This window comes from Crinia signifera, chromosome 9, assembly GCF_055691185.1.
Source record: "Crinia signifera chromosome 9, ASM5569118v1, whole genome shotgun sequence".
Classification (NCBI taxonomy): Eukaryota; Metazoa; Chordata; class Amphibia; order Anura; family Myobatrachidae; genus Crinia; species Crinia signifera.
This window is the reverse complement of record NC_139225.1, coordinates 78,148,952-78,169,866: the sequence shown is the minus strand read 5'-3', so window position 1 is coordinate 78,169,866 and position 20,915 is coordinate 78,148,952. Positions and strand designations below refer to the sequence as shown.

The window sequence follows — 20,915 nt, the reverse complement described above, 5'->3', positions numbered from 1 at the left end:
GTTCCAGCAAAAGCTGCTGTAGCAGGTACAGAAGAACCTGAGAACCCTCAATGAATAAGAATACAATCATGTGAAAAACAATTCTAACTGGGGATGCCACTTACACATTTCGCTGCAGCACCCGTCCCATGCTCCGGTGCCTGCAGCTGATCAGGACCACCAGTCTTCTGCTGCATCTCGTGAGAACTACCACCCACTCGTGAGATTTCCCCATTATTGACTCCCGGCAAAGCCGCCGGGCGTGTGGGTGGGCCACTCACACTGGCTACGAGGGCCATTTACAGCCCATGGGCCGGAGGTTCCCCACCCCTGGAATAAACCCATCTTTGAACATAGATCGTCCCTTAACATGATAAGGTAGTGTGCAAAGGTTGAAGATGATTAGTGAAAGCGTTCGAAAGTTAGGGGAGATGCACTAAAGGGAAAATGCTGTAAAAACCTGTCATCCCCCTCAGAGACCACTTGTGAAGCTACCACCACAGAGAGTGCAACTCCCCCAGAGACCGCTTGTGAATACTACCACCACAGAGAGTGCATCCCCCTCAGTGACCGCTTGTGAATACTACCACCACCACAGAGAGTGCATCCCCCTCAGAGACCGCTTGTAAAGCTACCACCACAGAGAGTGCATCCCACTCAGAGATCGCTTGTGAATACTACCAGCACAGAGAGTACATCCCACTCAGAGACCGCTTGTGAATACTACCACCACAGAGAGTGCATCCCCCTCAGATCATACTTGCCTACTTTTGAAAAGCAGTAGGAGGGAGATTTTAGATGGTAGCAAAATGAAAGCATAAATCACAACAGAGGAGGCACACTTGCCGCGGGAGGGGGTGTGGCCTATAATTGCGGTGTCACACGAGGCGTCTATTTATCGCTGGCCAGCAACTAATGGGGGATCCTATACAGAAAATGTGCAGCATAAATATAAAATAGTATGAAAAAATATACAAGAACCAAATATTAAAGCTATAGGTAAGTGCCCCTTGTTGGAATAATCAGTGAGGCAGGCATTCAGCTAGTAAATTACTGAGCATGACAGGAGGAGTGGAGCATGTATTGGGTGCCAGTCGGGGCCGGGGGTGGTGGGAGAGAGGATCAATAAGGATCAGGCTTAGTGGGTGGGAGAGAGGTTAAAGAATCAGACAATGTTATACTTACTGCTGCTCCCGGCCTCCCGGCTCCCACTGCCCGGCTCACTGCCACTGTTCAATGCTGCTGCCGCACCTCAGTTCCTCCTCTCCGCTGCCCTCCTGCTCCTGGTGCTTCCGGCTCCCGCTCACACTGCTGCTGCCGCTCACTTCAGCGCTGCTACTGCTACCCAGTGACGCACCATGGCTACCCACACAGCCCCGCGGTGGCCCACGGAACATGCCGTTCGCACATGCGCAGTTAAACATTTTGGGAGAGGGGACAAAAATCCGGGAGGAACCGAGGGATTTGCAAGGGAGCGGGAGGAGGATTGAAAAAAAACGGGAGACTAAATGAGGGAGGGTAGGCAAGTATGCATTATACACAGCCCCCATATTACATTATACACAGCCCCCCATATTACAGTATACACAGCCCCCCCATATTACATTATGCACAGCCCCCATATTACATTATACACAGCCCCCCATATTACATTATACACAGCCCCCCCCCCCCCATATTACATTACACAGTCTCCCCCCCACACACTACACAGTGTACCCACAGTAATTACAGCCCCCCTCCTCCAGACTAGTACACATAGCCCCACAGTGCCACATTACACACATCCCCTCACTCCCCCAGTACACAGGACAGCACTCACCTGGCTGTGTTGTCCCTTCCTGGGAGGTGCAGCAGGGAACTGGCACTGTGGTAGATGAAGCACATGGCAGCCGGTGACTAGGGATGGACATCGATGGTCGATGTTTCGGAAACATCGATGTTTTTCTTTCGATGTTAGTGTTTTTACCATTTAATGGTGACCTTCCGATGTTTGTCACCATCGAATGCTAATCATTCGATGGTGTACCGATGGTGGCTTATTTTTTGTAATTCCCAAAAGATATGCCTCCCCTGGCTGCTGTGTCAGGGAAACTTCCTAGGTTCGTTGGAGGCTGTCTGACTTTCTCCCTGCTTCCCTCCCTCTCCCTCTCTATGGTTGCTGTAGCTGCTAGGCAACAGGGCCCACTGCTAGTTCTGATTGGCTCTCCCTGACTCAGAGAGCCAATCAGAGCACAAACCTCACCCTGCAGCACCAGTCACTCAAACAGCAGCAAATTTCACAGACACACTGAGCTCTGGAGGATTCAGAGAGGAGGAGAAGTCACTGAATGTTATACCAGCTCAGGCAAGCTACAATAATAATAATAATAGGTACACAATACAACTAGCTACAGATATTTGTGAATGTCAGTCACATACAACACTCATTAATATACTGCATTAGTATTACCAGGCAGCAACCACTATATCATCATCAGTGAAGTGTTGGTCAGAGATTGTCTGTTTCTGTGAATATAGTGAGATAGTGAGGAACAATATACACAGTCCTGGGGTACCAGTGGAATGAACCAAGATAAAGGTGCCCATACACTGCTGTGACGTCTCGCAGCAGTGTACGGACACAGGACAGCCTGCAGGCTGCAGGGACCTTCCCGGCGGCAGGAACGCATGCGATCCGTTGTGATAGATTGCATGCATCCCTGCTTCTCACCCGCCTCACCGCCAGGAGGAACGGGTGGCTGCCTGCCGGTCTGAGCACCTGGTCGGGTCCGATGCGCATGGGACCCAACAGCATGTCAGGGAGAGGCGATTTGGTCCGATTTAAGGGGTCGATTGGTCGCAATTGGCCACAATCGGACCAAATCGCCTCAGTGTAGGGGCACCTTAACTGTTTTTATATATAGTGAACTATTTTTTATATTACGTGACCTTGTCGCTAGCGATTGGTCGCTCAGTGACCGAATTGCTGGTTATCAGTATTTTACTGGGGACCAGTGATTCTTGCAAGTTCCTGCGACCAGCGACCGTCGCTGGGCTGCGGTGGGAGCGCACACACGGCGAAGGTCGCTAGGTATCACCGGCAATATGGTCACTGAGCGACCATATAGCTGACGATGGAAGCTAGAATCGCCTAGTGTGTAGCATTATAGTGGTGCCCCCAAAGATCCTGGCACCCTAGGCAGCTGCCTAATGGTAGAGCCAGCCCTGCTCATTGCAATATTTATCTCACCATATAAATGATGTGATGACTACTATACCGTCATCTCCCTTATTTGTGTGTGTGTGTAGGTACACTTGCCTTAATAAATAGACATTTTCCTATCTGGAAAAATAGTGAAACCTAAAACGAGTTAGTTTACAATTTATCTAATTTTATTACATTTTGATTACTTGCTGTTAAAGTGTTAATAATGTGTTCAAAATTTTTATACTACTTCATCATTGGGCATTGTGTGAATATTATATGTGTATATTATACACACAATGTCCAATGATAAAGTAATATGTTGCTCAGAGCCTGGGCCCTGCCACCAAACTCAATTACTACCTTACAAATGGCAATACAGGCTTTTGCGCATGCACTAGTCATATAACTAGTTTTCACCATCGAATACTTTTGATTCGATGGTTAGTTACCATCGCATCGAAAGTTTCAATGGTGGAAGCACTGCCATCATTTGATGGTTGGCTTCCGATGTCCATCCCTACCGGTGACAGGAGCAGGAAGAGCATTGCACGGAGCTCACTCACTCTGTGAGTGGGTGGGCGGGGCCAGCAGCAGGGAAGCCCTGACTGACGGCTCTCCTGCTCTTTCTGCTACACAGACTTCCCACAGCACGTTGGCCGGCAGTCATGTAGCAGCGTGCAGGCAGCGCCCGGCGCCCCCTGGGAATCCGTGCGCGCGCATGCGCAGTAAGGACTTTGCGAGAGTCCCCACAAAAACCGGGAGGTGGAGGCAGGTTTGCGGGGCAGCGGGAGGCTCCTGCAAAAAGCGGGAGTCTCCCGCTGAATGCGGGAGGGTAGGCAAATATGCCTCAGATACTGCTTGTGAATACTACCAGCACAGAGTGCAGCCCCTCAGAGACCGCTTGTGAATACTACCACCGCAGAGAGTACATCCCCCTCAGAGATCGCTTGTGAATACTACCACCGCAGAGAGTGCATCCCCCTCAGAGATCGCTTGTGAATACTACCACCACAGAGAGTGCATCCCCCTCAGAGATTGCTTGTGAATACTACCACCACAGAGAGCGCATCCCCCTCAGAGATTGCTTGTGAATACTACCACCACAGAGAGTGCATCCCCCTCAGAGATTGCTTGTGAATACTACCACCACAGAGAGTGCATCCCCCTCAGAGATCGCTTGTGAATACTACCACCACAGAGAGTGCATCCCCCTCAGAGATCGCTTGTGAATACTACCACCACAGAGAGTGCATCCCCCTCAGAGATCGCTTGTGAATACTACCACCACAGAGAATGCATCCCCCTCAGAGATCGCTTGTGAATACTACCACCACAGAGAGTGCATCCCCCTCAGAGATCGCTTGTGAATACTACCACCACAGAGAGTGCATCCCCCTCAGAGATCGCTTGTGAATACTACCAGCACAGAGAGTGCAGCCCCTCAGAGACCGCTTGTGAATACTACCAGCACAGAGAGTGCAGCCCCTCAGAGATCACTTGTGAATACTACCACCACAGAGAGTGCATCCCCCTCAGAGATCGCTTGTGAATACTACCAGCACAGAGAGTGCAGCCCCTCAGAGACCGCTTGTGAATACTACCAGCACAGAGAGTGCAGCCCCCTCAGAGACCGCTTGTGAATACTACCACCACAGAGAGTACATCCCCCTCAGAGATCGCTTGTGAATACTACCAGCACAGAGAGTGCAGCCCCTCAGAGACCGCTTGTGAATACTACCAGCACAGAGTGCAGCCCCCTCAGAGACCGCTTGTGAATACTACCAGCACAGAGAGTGCAGCCCCCTCAGAGACCGCTTGTGAATACTACCAGCACAGAGAGTGCAGCCCCCTCAGAGACCGCTTGTGAATACTACCAGCACAGAGAGTGCAGCCCCCTCAGAGACCGCTTGTGAATACTACCAGCACAGAGAGTGCAGCCCCCTCAGAGACCGCTTGTGAATACTACCAGCACAGAGAGTGCAGCCCCCTCAGAGACCGCTTGTGAAAACTACCAGCACAACAGCAAGAGTCACAAGTACACTTGATGGCATCTTTGCACACTCAGTACGTATTATATAGCTGTCTGCATAGACTGATGTTTTAGGTTTACAAGCTGCATACTTGCTTTGTGATATTACATCTCACTTTGTGCAGTGCCATCTACAGAAAACTGCAGTATCAGGACTTGATTGTTTTAGGCATTAATTACTATTCCACAACCACCTCCATTCCCCTATTTTATATATACTATTAATGTATCAAGCTGTGCTCTGCAGAAATCAGAGAAACACTTCACAGAATAACATCTACAGTAAAAGTACAGTCGCCAAATACGGAAAAAGAAACTTGTTCAAAAAGCTTACAATCTAAATCTGCTAAAGACACACAAAACCCGATGTGCTGAGGAAAGAACTAGTGGAGGGACAACTTTCACCCACACTGTTACTAGTACCGGTACTGCCTCTCCTGCAGCTCAGTAGCACAGACATGAATCTATATGTACAGTAAAGCGCTGCAGAAATGTCAGACCAATAGGCAGATTACATGTCTCATGGTTAGCTACAGAAGATACAAACCCTGTGCTTGTAAGAGAGACAGACACCGACCTTTCTCTTTGTAATCCTAGATCTCCATTCCTTGGTATGAAGAAAGCATCCCTTGACAAACCCTACAGTCTCTGTTTCCCAGTAGTGCGGTACTGAGCAAATCTCCCTTCTCAGAGAATGTTTAATAGTTGGCCTGTAATACGCTGTAGGTGAGCAAGCAGCTGAGAAAACTCCTGCTTGCCAAAACCCTCCACTCTCCTGTGACATGCCAGGAATTTCCATCTTATTAATGAGCACCTCGTGCAGGGAGGAGCTGGCATAGGGGGAGTAGGGACCAAAGAGGCCTAGTCGTCTTCAATTTCCTGAACCCTTTATGCAGCTCCTCAAGTTTGCTCATTTCAATGCTAGCAAGAAATATTGCTTATGTAGGGCAGTGGCATATGGGTGTTTTCCCAGCTTCAGAAGTGTAACGTGTATAGCACTTTTATTGCAGATACATAACTGTCTGCCGAAATATAAAGTATTTCACCTAGAGAACATTGCAATTCAGCACTTCAGAAACTTGGTTAAAACTTTGAGTACGTTTTTAAAACTCTACAAGCAAACATTATAACTCTGTGACATCCTTACGGTAAAGGCTTTACAATGCTGCTGAGCCAGTCTTTCACTTTGCCAGGGACACCTGGAGCCTTTGTACAATATACTGTAGGCTGCAAAACCGGCCATTATTCCAAGGCATTTTATCAACTGGGGAACAGCTTCCAAAATCCTCTCTAATCCATTGTCAAGTTCAATTCCTATCAAATACATTATACATGATACAGTGCTCCTTTAAAGTTTTGGAAGATCTCTGATACATCTGGAGAGGCTGGGATCATTATCTGCAACCGCCCTAAGATAGAGGTTTTTAAACAGTGTTTTGGTATTATCAGAGATATTACTAAAGTTCGTATTTCTTCTAAAATCTACTACTAGACAAATTTGGACAAAACAAGCTGATAAATTATTTGGCCCAGGTTCAAAAAATATAATTTGAATCCCCCCCCCCCCCCCTCCATTCCAATGCAAGTTCACAATATACCACAAAGCGGCACCGAAAAGGGGGGAGGTGGATTTTTACCCAGACCCGAGTCTGATGGAGGGGTCCGCTACCCACATCCACGTTGCAGAGAGTTGGGCCGTAGGAAAGAGGATAGAACAGCCTCTCTCTCTCCCAAGCCTAGTACACAAGGGGCAGCAGCAGCCTGTCCTGTCTCTTCCTGCGTGCGGGTGTACAATCCACCCGCTGCTATCTTTTTACAGGGGTGCAGCCACTGTCCACTCCCTTTCATTTTACCGGGGCCCAGCAGAGATGTCAGTGTAATGCATCTGCTGCACCAACGGTAGTTCCGCCTCTGCGTGCAAAGTCTCAACACTGCCATACTGTATGCTGGATATCCACTCTATGAAATGAAGTCACGCTGGGCAAAAACGGCCGAGTCAAGTCGTTCCAACAGACGGAATTCTGGATTGAATACCGCCCTTTGGGGGTTAATCTGATTCATTCGGAAAGGCACAATCACTCTCTAATGGACAAAACCATGTGCACTGCAGGTGGGTCTAGGGTTACCGCCTTTGTGTTGAGAGATTCCCGGACAGTGGCCCGCCCCTTGACACCCCCCATCCACACCCCTTGACCCGCCTTATCGTGTTTTTTTTTTAAACATTTGCTTCAAATCTATTCTTGATTTTGCACACGGTAATGCCACATACACAATACGTCACACACTGATTACAGTGTGTGACGTATTGTGTATGTGGCATTACCGTGTGCAAAATCAAGAATAGATTTGAAGTTATGCCACACACCGTGATGCCCAGTACGCCAAACACTGTATTGCGCATTATACATTATGCCACACACAGTGATGCCCATTACATGTTAGGCCATGACTAGACTATTTTTTTTTAAAAATAGGGACAATATGGACAGTGCGCACACTCTAATGCCCATTACATATACCACACACTGTAATTGTTATTACATATTATGTCATATAAGTACTGTACATGTTAGTTGCTAGGGGTTTATTGCTCGGTGCCAGGGCCTTCATGCTCGGTGCCAGGGCCTATTGCCAAGGGGGAGGGCAAATGCTCCTTGCCAAGGGGGAGGGCAAATGCCCCTTGCCAAGGGGGAGGGCAAATGCCCCTTGCCAAGGGGGAGGGCAAATGCCCCTTGCCAAGGGGGAGGGCAAATGCCCCTTGCCAAGGGGGAGGGCAAATGCCCCTTGCCAAGGGGGAGGGCAAATGCCCCTTGCCAAGGGGAATGGGAATGCAAATGCAGGCAGGCACAGGCTGGCAGCTGGAGCCAGGCAGAGTAGATTGCTTTGCAACCTGGACACTGGAGGTGACCATCAGCGGGAGATCATGGCGCTGCCACGAAACAAACAGCCAGCTAGAGACCGGCAGCGCCATGAGGATGAGGCGTGCCTGCGGCTATTTCAAATAGCCTGCCTGCCCTGCTCGCGGTCCGGCAGCCAATCACACAGTGATATAAAGTTTGTTGTGTTTATATCACTGTGTGTGTCCTGATGACGGGCCCTGGCCCGAAACGCTGTTGACCCCAATACATTTTACACTGATTCAAGTCCTGGAGTGACGCCCTAATTCATTGTCTATTATGGTGTACCTTGGAGATGCACCTGGGAAAGCATATGCTGATCATGCAGGGGGCATTAGGATGAGCTGTTTTGCTAGAGGCAAAATCCATGTGTCTAGCACCTGAATCCAGACAATAGGCATTCCCTGTGGGAACATCACCTGGTGTTATCTACAGAACAGGAGGGAGAAGTGTGAGCAGCCAGTAATCATGAGTGCGTGTGCTGACTACTTCATTTAGATCATATTACATATAATGGGGATTATTCAGAAATTATTTCAAACTATAAAACAAAAATGGCAATAAATCAAGATTAAGATAAATAAGACAGTATAGGTGAAATGCATCAATGCTAAAACAGGAGCCTAAACTCTGAAAAATGCTGCTTACTAGGCGAGCTGTCATTTCTGATTCTCTTTGAGCATATACTATGTTAATAAACATTGTTATGTTTGTGATGACTGGTAGGAAGCATTGCAAGGAAAATGCGATTCGTCATGCGTCCCGATCCATGTCTGCATTGCTAGAAACTGCCATGTTTTTCTTCAAGTGCACAGCAACGCATAAATGAATATTTTAGATCACAGTTCACCCAGCATTTTCCCATTAACACTTATGATCAGTGATAATAATATGAAACTCACAGACTAAACTGTGAACATACAGACTGTCATCTGGTGGGGGTCTGGAAGTCTGAGACCCCCAACTTTCAAAATGTTAAAAGCTTTTCTCTGCAAAATGTAATTCTATGCAATGTCAGTGTTTGACATAGCCCTATATTGCCTCCTCTGCTCTGCAGATACCGAAGGACAGAGGGATACGGTCACTAGTTCTACAAGCATTAGGTCGACATGCAGGAAGGTCAACAGTCAAAAGGTTGACATGGGGTTTTTCACATTTTTCTTGAGCCGATATGTGTCGACAGGCAGTATTTCATGCCCTACCAACCACTAGGGCGAGGAGGGAGAATAAAATAGTGTGCTGAGCATAGCGAGGCACTGTGCCTGAAGCATGGCGAGCGCAGCGAGCCATGCAAGGGGACTCAGTGCTAGGTTGCAGTGTCTATGTCGACTGTGTTGAAATTCGGTTAAAAAAAATTGTGAAAAACCTTTTGACTGTTGAGCTTCCCATGTCGACCTACAGTCATATCGACCTAATGCTTTGTCGACCATCATGCTGTCTTACCCAATGATCCATACCCGATGTGCACTATCCCCATTCTGTGATGAATCCCTTCTTCACAGCAGTCTTATGTAGAAGGTTCCTACTCTGTCATTTACATTTATGGAGTTATTTGTAGAGATGTTTTGCAGAAGAGAGACTCTGTACAGGTCTATAGTTTTAATTAACTGGATGAAATAAATAAAGGGCAATGGGTAGTCAGATATGTGCTATATGCATACAAATCCTGGTCCAGACATCTACACAGAGAATGGAACATGATGTGCAGTCCAGTGACGGTATATGTACCATACAATTCAGTTTGTGAAGGGCAGAAAAAGAACGGTTGATTGGCCGTCCAACAGAAAATCATTGTTAAATGAAGGATACATTTACTAGCTGGAATAGTGTGTATAAAGGGTTCCTTGTATTACATATGCTGACACAAAAAAGCACTGGCGAGCATTCCAACCACAGGAAATTCTTACTCACAGGAGCCCAAGCCCACCGACTGAAGAGTGGCGTAAACCAGGAGGGAGGAGAAAATCCACAGTGTGGACAGCACAAAGCTGCCTATTCACTGTGCTGCTACGTGTGTGTAATGACCTGTTCCACTGCACCTCTAGGAAATCAGCAGCAACAAGCCAACTCAGCACTAGTCACAGCGTCTGCAGAAGACGAATATCACATATGCTTCCATAATACCTCCTCTTATCAGTCATAAAGTCATCACTATCAATGGCACGCCTCTTCTCAAAACTGAATTACATAATAAATCATTGCATGTCCCAAGGGGAAAAAATCTGGTATCAAATCTACTGCAATGATGACTGTTAAACTAAATCCTCACATTGCAGAACTACAACTCCCAGGAATCCACATCAGTCAGAGTAATATAGTAGCTGTCAAATCTCAGAATTATAGAAGCATTGGCCTCATTAGCATGAGAACGCCCAGCGCTAATATGCTAATAAGGGCCATAGTCACCGGTTCACTTTGAGCCCTGTCCCAATCACAATGCCACTTATTTTACACTTCAGCAGCAACCAAATGCTTTTGGACAGGTACAGTATACAATGCCCACAAAGATAAGAAGATCCGATCACTGGCACAATCCCGGACCAACCCATCGTGACATATAAGCCCTTGTCAGTACTACTGATATTAAGTAGAATTTGTAGCAGACAGCATTGATCCCTCTATTATTAAAAAATATATGTGTTGTTATCTACACAAATTTATTGTAACATGTAACAACTAGAAGGGAATCAAATTGTAAAAGAGATTCAAAACCGAATGGTGCCTACACATGCAGCGATTTGCCCCAGCGATTTTGCATGGGCGATTTTCTTTGAGCTTCCTGTAATCTAGATCGCTCAGAAAGTGTCAGCGATGTGCGAAGCCATTAATGCATAGGTGATTTTAAGTTAAGCAAGGAAAAAAAAGAAGGGAGGCAGGGAGTGTTCTGGTGACGTACTGTAGATTGCTGATCACTATCCCTCGTTTCTGACTAGATTTATACTGCATGCATGATCTACATCTCCCGGTGATATCGATGCGCTGTGGGCACCACACACACATGTATGCTTCATTTCTAAGCGATCTTGTCAAATCTAGTCAGGCTGCTTAGAAAATAGGCCTTTATTGCTAGAGTGTAGGGCCTATAACACAAATACACGAGTTACAACACATTTTTTGCACATGAACCCATTTCATTAACCCTTTCAGGTCCAGCGTCGTCAGGCTTAACAACCCTAGCGATAGTAGCAGATCCAATGGTGAGCCACTTTAAAATAAAAACATTAGCATTGTACAACATTCAATGTAGACCATTTTTGAATTAAAAAAAAAATTACAATTAATTTAAACCAGACTGTTTGAATTGCAAAAAAAATGGACTGCAAAGGGTTAAGGATGACTTACTGTAGTCCTATAGTAAGTTCGATATAGACAAAGATGTTAGCTTTGGGTCACCTTCATTTGAAAAGGGGTAGGACAACAGCATATTAACAATGAATGCAGTTTGTGCTGTGCACACAAGCACCATGGCTCCTACACTGCAACAGCATCTATCTGGCCCCATTCTGTGCTATTACATTTGGGAAAGAATTGTAAAATCCAGATGAGCTGGCAGAGCCATATCATATCAGTATTTAACTCCGCCCCCACCTTCCACATTGACATTTTGTTACTTTTGCCCCCAAAGTCAAACTGCAGGCATTTGGCTCCTCCCTCAACTTCCACCATCTGTTGCTCCAGTCCCAAGAGTGAAGCACATTATCTAATTATTGGGTTCATAAGCTATTATTTGGAAAGTGTGTATGTAGGAGCATAGAGTGTAAAATGGCTTCAGAATCTGGGAATAAATAAAAATATGAACTGGACCAAACAGGATCCATTCCTCAAACTGTGCATTCCGGAGCTTTTAGTGTCTGGTCCGAGGGGTATCCTGTCCAGGGGATGCCTGTGACAGCTGTCATCAGGGACATGGGAAGCAGAGATTACAGCCTCCCCTAAAGGTCTGGACCATTCGGTGTTTTTGCTACATCCCCGGATCATACAGGAAGACTTTCTTCTCCTCCTCTCCCTGGCAACATTTGCCACAGGCACTGCTGGACGGGACAGTACAAGCAGTGGCGTAGCTACTTTTTATGCGCCCCCCCGCCGCTAAAAAAAAATTCGCCCCCACTCCCCCTCCCCTCGGCAGCCCCCCCCCCCATGCCTATACCTGACCACCCGCTGCTGTCTGCGGTACCTGCCTGTCCGGTCCCATAGCGCTGGCTCCTGCTGCTAATAATGAAACGTGACTCTTAGAAAATGGCTGCCCCCATACTGCAGACAGAAAACTGTCTGCAGTATGGGGGCAGCCATTTTCTATGTGTCCGTTTTCATTATAGAAGCAGGAGCCAGCGCTAGGAGAGACGGGACTGTGACAGAGCAGTCACAGCACGGCAGGCAGGCAGGCAGGTACCGCAGACAGCAGCGGGTAACTATAGCCCCGCAGACCCCCGGCGCCCAAACTTGCTCTGCGCCTCCCCGCCACCGCGGGGGCTGCGGAGCTATAGTTACGCCACTGAGTACAAGCTCCGGAATGACAGAGATTGGATAAATGAAACCTGACCGGCCCAGGGTTCCAGGATCCGGCCCAGGGTTCCAGGATCCGGTCCAGTCCTGGTTTTTAAACATTCCCCGTCAGATCTGGAAATCGGGAAAGCATGTGCTGCACATGCTTTCTCCGTCCTGGCCTCCAAATGCAGTTGAAGACAATAAAAAATAACAAAGAGCCCCCACAATTATTTAAATATTACAACAACAAAAAAATCTCAAAATGTACCATGCCATAATGGAGTTGAAGATAAGGAACTGAACATACCTGAATGTATATTTGATTTGTTGCTTACAGGCATTAAGGGGTTAAGCTGACAGGACAGACAGTGGAGGAACCGACTGCCGTATGTTTGATGCATCTCATCATTGCTGCACCAATCACCACGTGTGACTTCCGTGGCGATTGGCTCGAACCAGTCACCACACCCATGCATCTAATTCGCTCCCACGGCTGATAGAAAAGCATTGAGCAGCGATGTTGCAGACAAGGTGCATGGCTACATCTGTATTAATCAATATATCTGCAATGTAATGATCAGAACAAATTTGTATCGTACACATTGCTTTGAGTATACGGCAGATAGCAATTTATATATTGTGCAGTGTGTACAGTGGTGCGATATATATTGTGCACAACGCTCTAGTGTGTACCCGGCCTTAGGCTGCTAAACAAGTACATTTATATCTAGCTTTGTTTCCTCTGTAGATGCCTGACAATCATGTACTCAGGAAGTATGTTTACAGTAAACATAATTGTGTGTTCCACATAATGGGAAGAGATGTATCAAGTGGTGGAAGGAGTGGAGAAGTTTCCCCAGTAGCATCCACACAATGATAGGAATGTGCTGATTGGTTGCTATGGGCAACTTCTCTACTATTTTTCAGCCTGATAAATCAAACCTATCCTAAATACAAAATATATTTTAATTATTCCCATTAAAGAAAGCAATTGAATATGTGGCACCCCTGTTCCATGAAACCCTAAATATGTACTTCTCCCTCTGGGCTTCCCGAAGTTATCTAGGTACCAAAAGAAACAAATGCGCCATATGATTACTGCCACAGCTTGCCAGATAGCTGCTGATGGGAAACTACTTGCCCCTCATCTCTGTGGGTTATCTTATCCTACATATGGTACATTTATTCACATGACTGATTGATTGTGAGACACCGCACAGAGATTTGCAGCTGCCCCCCCTCCCCTGGCTCTGGCCCTAGCCCCATCGGCTCAAGCGCAGATCGGCAGACCCAGCCGGTGGGGGGGGGGGGGGGGGGGGGTCGGCGGAGCTAGGGGACAACTTGGAGCTTTAAGCAGCAGCTGAAGCATGGGCCAGACAAGTAATCCCCAGGTCAGTCATCCCATCCCCCATTCCCAGACCAGGCCCCCCCCCCCACGTAACCAACCTTCCCTAGCCCAGTGGCCACCACCACCATCCCAGTGTCTGTCTTCCTTCATCCATGATCAGCTAACTGCCCACATACCACTGCCCATTACCTAACCCCCAGTCACAGTGACACCTCTCCCCCCCCCCCTCCCCCAGTCATAACCTTAATCCTCAACCTATTGTAACCATAACCAGCCTGTCTGGTCCTACCTTATACTCTGTCATAACCCTCCCCATCTACTAACCCAACCCCCTCATTCTGGCAGAGTACTGGGGTCCTTTCAAAATGCTGCTATGGGCCCAAACAGGTCTAGTTGTGTCCCTGTCTCCTCTTCTACTTTTCTTTCATGTTGCATGTGGAGGAGTTTTCTTTTCTAACTCTCTGTTATATATCTTAAAAATGGATCATGATTTTGTTTATATTTAGATGGACCTGGGTATTCGTTTTGTTGTTACTTGCCTTCCTACCTCTTTGTTGGTTTTGTTCTATTAACATTGTTATATGCTGGGCTAACAATGTGTAAAAGCTACACTTTTTTATGTTACAGCCGGATTCCAAAAATGTTCCCTCAAAATTCTACACACAATACCCCATAATAACAATGGGAAAATAGTTTTTTGGGTGATTTGTGCAAATTTATTAAAAATAAAAACTAAGAAAACACATGTACATAAGTATTCACAGCCTTGGAATTGAAGCACTATGAATACTTTCCGGATGCACTGTATAGTACATCACCGATGTAATTGATAAGTTTGTTATTTTCTGTGATCTGCTAAATAAAACATATTCAACATAGATGGCAATTGGATATATTTATTATGTATAATTTGTATTTCTCTTAAGCTAAACCGTAGTTACAGCTGATTTATAAAAACAAACAGAATTTTCTAGTGCTCGTATAGACATTAACACTGGTGGATGCAGCTGCTGCAGTAGTGGCTGGTAATGCTATGGACGATAGGCAACTTATTGGCTGCTGGGTAATTCCACTCATCTAGTGTTCATTCTAGCACCCGCCATCTTTGAAAACCCATGCAGTTCCTGTTCCCTGCCTGGGGTGTCGCTGTCTGCTCTGGTGTTTCTAGCACATGTCTGGTTTGCATATCAGTGCTGATATTCAGACCACACTGTGCTAGAAGCACTACAGCAGACAGCGACACCCCAGGCAGGAAGGATGAACTACATGGGTTTTCAAAGTTGGCGGGTGCTAGAATGAACACTATGATTATCATATACAGTCCAACCACCGGGGATCCCGCCGACTGACTCCCCATGGCCTGTTACCAAGGTATCGCATTTGAGGCTGCATGCGATACCTTGGATAAGTGTATGTGGGCCTTCACTCTCATTCATTAAAATGTATCACACAAACTACAAAAAAGAAAAAAAAATCTAAAATCCCAAAAAGGTTGTTAATGTTACCTTGTTTGATTTATCCATTGTTTCTATGTATCTCTGTAGTGCCTTCTTAGGGGTTTTTTTTATGTAATATATTGGCACTTATGTGAAGCGCTTTATAAAGCAATTGTGCCCTGGGACAAACCCCAGAACAACATGGTTTATGATTTGGGTTGGTGAAAACCCATGTGTTCCTGTACAGTAATTACAAGTTGGAACAGTTTGTTTTAACCTGGCACTGAAAGGTCTGTAGGACACGCCAAACATATTTATTCTTGGACAGGAATTAAAAATAACTAAGTGCACTACACCCTCTCCAGACAATATTAACGTGGGCAGACACCAGGCATAAGAGAGCAAACCATATACTTACAGTCACTGGCAAATGTCAGCACTAAACCTGTTACTCACATTAATGAAGTCAAGGACACTACTTTAATTATTATAATTGCTGCCAAATGCCTGGAAAGAACATTAAAATTAGACGTATGGTTTTATACAGCCTCGCTGTCTATTATGTTCTGAAATGTAAACGCATGTCCTATTTATATGCATTAATGCACACTAGACACTACCATAGGTTGTATTTGGTGAAAGCACATTAAAGACTTTATCGCAGGAACCTCACTAAAAACATGAACATATTCTGTTGCTCTAATACAGTTCACATGCGCATATCCAAAATCAGGTCACAGATGGTGCATTGGGGCAGATGTATCAACCAGCGTTAAGTGCAAATATGCACTTAACGCTGGTTAACTGGGGGGGATTACGTCCATCCCTAATGTATTACTAGCGCACCTAACGTGCGCTAGTGACAGCCCGCCGAGTTACGCTCGGCGGGGCTGTCCCTGCAATCCCCCCCAGGGATTAACGGCCGGGGTGATGTATTAACAGCCTTCAAGGCGTTAATTCACCCCGGCCGCTTCGCCAGCTCAGGGCTAGCGTTGTCCTATCCCCCACTATGGGGACAACGCTAGCCCTGCGTCTGGCTTGGGCTGCGCTGGGGATCTCGCGTGAACAGCGAGATCCCGCGCATGCCCAGTGCGGCCGGCCGGGGGACAGGAGATAGCGCATCAGTATTAACTGATGCGCTATCTCCAGAAAGGGACATCGCCGAAGGGGGGAGTTAACGCTCCCCCGCTTCGGCAGACAAGATGTTAATACATCTTGTCGATGTCCCTTCCTGCTTCGCCTCACTATTGAGGCGAAGCAGGAAGTATCATAGCGGCGCGATAAGCGCTGCTATGATACATCTGCCCCATTGTCCTCTACAAAAAGACAGTATGGTCACATCAACATCAACATCTGCTTGGGCTATGTGTTGTGCTTCTAAAGTGCTAGGCTACCTCCAGCGCTAGACCCCCTCTCTCTCACATGCCATTGGTAAGCAGTTGGGACAACAAGCTCAGGTTTTCAGGATAAGCCACCTGAATTTAGCAATGAGATATGCAGGATCACCAAATAAACAGAGTAAGCACCGGCCTATGGACTGAGGTTGAGAACCACTGCTCTACTGTATTAATATAATGTATCTATTTGCAACTAAAGTACATAAGCCATAGACATCAGATTCACATTACAGTTTCCAGATCATAGACCAGTGGTTCCCTGGGGTGCCTTGGGACACTTGCAGGGTCCCAAGCCTTGGTTTGGTGGTCAAGGAGTAATTGAAATAAAAATTGGTCAGTAGGCAAAACTAGTGCTTGTGGCTTCTCATTATAAAATATATGGAAAAACAGAAGTGAATCCTGTCCCTCACCACATAACTGACCCTAAGGATGACATATAAACACAATTTGCTTAATTTTATATTTTTTGACTGCATTTGTCAATTAAAAAATTTGGGCCAAAGGGCACCGTCACAAAAATTATGATACTCTAGGGCGCCGTGATTCAAAAAAGTTTGGGAATCACTGTCATAGACTGTTGGTTGGTAAAACTAAAAACATACAAGATAATTTGCGAGGATTTTGGGTGGCTGGTTGCCTCTACAAGGCCCTACATGTCATGTGACAGACACAGTTATAGAAGTGACATTATTTCTCAGCATAATTAATAATAGTGGGAGTAGGATTTTTAACAATGCCTACAGCACTGATTAATAGTAATCTCTCAAGCATCGAAAGGAAAATGCTACTAAGTAATAATTGATTTACAAGTATTAAATAAAGGGCATTCATGGAAGCGCACATTAAATAAAGGGCATTCATGGAAGCGGACATACATGTATGGCATTGTCATTTCTAGCATTCAAATGGGTTTTGCTTTCGATTCCTAACTTAACAATTCTGTTTGTTATAGCTTACAGAATTAACCATTGCTGGCATTGTAGTTTTGTCCTGTGGATACTGGATAGCTGATAGTCACTGTACCAGTGCTTCTCCCAGCCTTAAGGTCCATACACACTGGGCGTTTTTACCCAGCGTGTATACACAGCGATGATCCATCTCATCACTGGGGAAAAGCCGCTCAGTGCATACACACTGAGCGGCTTTCCCCCTGCCCGGCGCTGTCAGCGGAGGGCGGACAGCTTTGCATAGCGCAGCGTGTATATGGGGCTTTACAATCCAGGTTTTATGGATAACCATACTTGAGCATAGGAACCTCAAGCTAGGAACACACTAAGATAGATAGATAGATAGATAGATAGATAGATAGATAGATAGATAGATAGAGATCCGGCGGATCTGACGCATGCCATACCCAATAGCACATACTGGGCACTGTTTATGCCCGATATACACACTCCCGCCATTAATAGATATGTCTTCTGGTTGGCCTTGCTGCAGGGTGACAGGAGATATCACTAGCTATACCATGCTACCAAGTACAGCATTGCATCCCAAGTTACTCTGTCACACAATCCCTCTGCACATTGGCAGGATACTTAGATTTTACCAGCTGTGCTCAAGCATGGATATAGCCTTTAAACCTGGAGTGTTAGTGTGCCTTGAGGACTAAAGCCCCATACACACTAAATGGGTTTTTAAAGATATTTCTCAGAAAATCCCTTCTCAGCGATAGCATTTAAAAACACATCTATTGTGTTTGTTCAATCTTGTTAACACCCCCTTTTCGTCTGTGCATGCAGCTTAATCCGACAATATTGTCAACAATGGGGCTTGAGGGTGAGAAGCACTGCACTATGCTGATCAATGACAAGAGAGGTACAACCCAAAAGCAAACAAATACAATTAACATAATGTACAACTTGTAGGTAGAGTGTCACTATTACAGGCTATAATTTCTAGCTAAAGCTCAGGCAAATAATGAAGCAATATTACATACAGGTCGGGTCTCCCTTATCTGTGTATACCAAAACCTTGGATCTTCAACACAAGCAACGCAGCTACTAAACCCATGCACCCGATCTAGTCTATTTTGGTCACGTATGTGGGTGGCTGATATGGACTTTGATCCTGTTAGAACTTATGCCAGAATCCAAATGTGTCCTAAATCTTCACCGTTATATATTTAAAATAAAATGTGCAGCTTATGTAAAGTAATGCTTTAATTCTGCCATAAAAAGTAACCATAAAATGACAATAATATTCTTATAACCTATTACTCCTTAAGGTGCCCATACATGCTGCGATCATTGCATGCGTTTTGGTCCCGATGGCACTGCATCGCACCACACGCAAATCGCATGCAATGCCATCGGGACCAGTTCAGAAAGTATGCGCAGCACTTCCTTTTGAACTGTGTAATGGGATGGGAGCGGGAGCGAGCACCGCACCGTGTATGGGCACCTTAATAACAGCATTGTAAATTCCATTACTTTACTGTGAAATTCACATCAAAACACATTTACATACATTGGCTGTATTTCATTAGAAGTAAACTGAGTATTAACAAATACTTGCATAGCCCTCACAGCAAGAACCCCAATTATATTTAACAATCTATAACAATAATTGTATGAAAAGGTGTTAGCCCTATCACATTCAATCTGAAATCCAGGATAAAGTAGATGTCAGCAAACAAAATCTGTTGTGGAACTACAAGTCTCAGCATAATCCCTCCGTTCCACAACAGCTGAAATGTCACAGGTGTCCACTTTGTTACCGACCTAATAACATAAGCCTCCAGCCCTGAGGTAATCAGCAAACAATGTACTGCTCATGTGACATTTGATCAGTTGCTTCCTGTGTCTTCTAGTGTAAAAATAGACCTATTTCTAAAATAGAGGTGAAGGTGGGTAACTGCTATCAGCAAGCCCTAATAAATAATGGACTACCAGTCACTGATACATAAAGAGTTGGGGTCTCGGGGCAAAGAGATCCCCAGGAAAGGACTCACCTGAACCAACAGCTGCTGCCGGGAAAGTTGCAGGAGTCTCACCTGGGTGGAGAGGGAAGTGAGTCATAGGGGGGAGGGCCAGGAGGGGAGCAGAGCAGGTAACCTGAGACAGGATTCCATGTCACATAGACACAGCAAATCCATATGTATTTCTGCACTCAGTTATTAAAAGTTACTGTATGGTCATTACACAACCATAAGATAATTGATACATCTGTATACTGTATTTTGGGAAAAAAAATATCTATTTAAAGGACGATCTGATATAGAAATTACTCTTCATATTAATATAGTTTTGATTTGTGCCTCTCCTGCCCAATTCAGGGGCCTAATTCAGACTGGATCACAAAGCAATGTTTTTCTCTAAGGGCAAAGAGCGAGATGTATTAAGCTGAAAATGTGGTAAAACCCCCGCATTTTCATATGTACTAAAACCCGGCCGTACTGTGGGCGGGATGTTCAAACATCCGCAGCCCAGCTCTGCCCCCCTTCGCCGCTCATCGCCGACATAATTATCGCATATGCTGTAACATATGCGATAATTATGGCAAAGGACAGCTCTTGCATTAAGAGCTGTCCTTTGCGCATACCTCCCAACTGTCACGATTCCGTCGGGACAGTCCCGATTTTCGGGTCCTGTCCCGACGTCCCACCCGCGGCAGGCATTGTCCCGCTGCGGGGGGTGGCAGTTGGGAGAACCCCCAATCTAGTAGAATAGACGCTGTGCGCATGCGCACAGCGTCTATTCTCGTATGAAAATGAGGTTGCGGCTAATTAGCATAAGCCATGCCCTCATTTGCATACGCCCCGCCCCCTTTTCGGACGCTCGCGCGGCGAAGTTGGGAGGTATGCCTTTGCGGTGAGAGTCAGCGGGTCCCATGGGGACCCAGCGGCTCTCCCCTCCCTCCCTTACCCAGCGCTGCTGCTGCTGCACCGGGCTCTCCTCCTCCCTGCACCCGGAAGAGGATCATAGTGCAGGGAGGAGGAGGTCACTGCCCAGACACAGGTGAGGGGGGGTCGGTGAGGGGGGTCGGTGCGGGGCAGCGGTGGGTCGGTGCAGTGGGTCGTGTTAGAAGCCCCCTATGTGGCATTGCCAGATATTTGTGGCGATGACCCCCATCGCTGTAATCCGGCGGGAGATGCTTAGAGCATCCCAAAATGCGGTAAAAACCCGATAACGGGGTTTTTACCGCATTTTTAG

At 46.2% G+C, this 20,915-nt stretch overlaps 1 protein-coding gene across 4 annotated transcripts in view; it reads right to left on the bottom strand.

Moving 5' to 3' along the window:
- LOC146035690 (ligand of Numb protein X 2-like) overlaps window positions 1-19,812 on the bottom strand; it is a 76,471-nt gene extending 56,659 nt beyond the window's left edge. The window contains exon 1 of one of the 4 annotated variants that reach the window (XM_083159272.1): window positions 19,715-19,812. The gene's annotated coding sequence lies outside the window, so the exon portion shown is untranslated. Of the gene's footprint in view, window positions 1-1,801; window positions 2,053-5,775; window positions 5,924-18,700; window positions 18,765-19,714 lie in introns of those variants that run through there. The other 3 variants (XM_083159277.1, XM_083159275.1, XM_083159276.1) reach the window with 3 other exon arrangements.
- Between the last annotated feature and the right edge of the window lie 1,103 nt (window positions 19,813-20,915).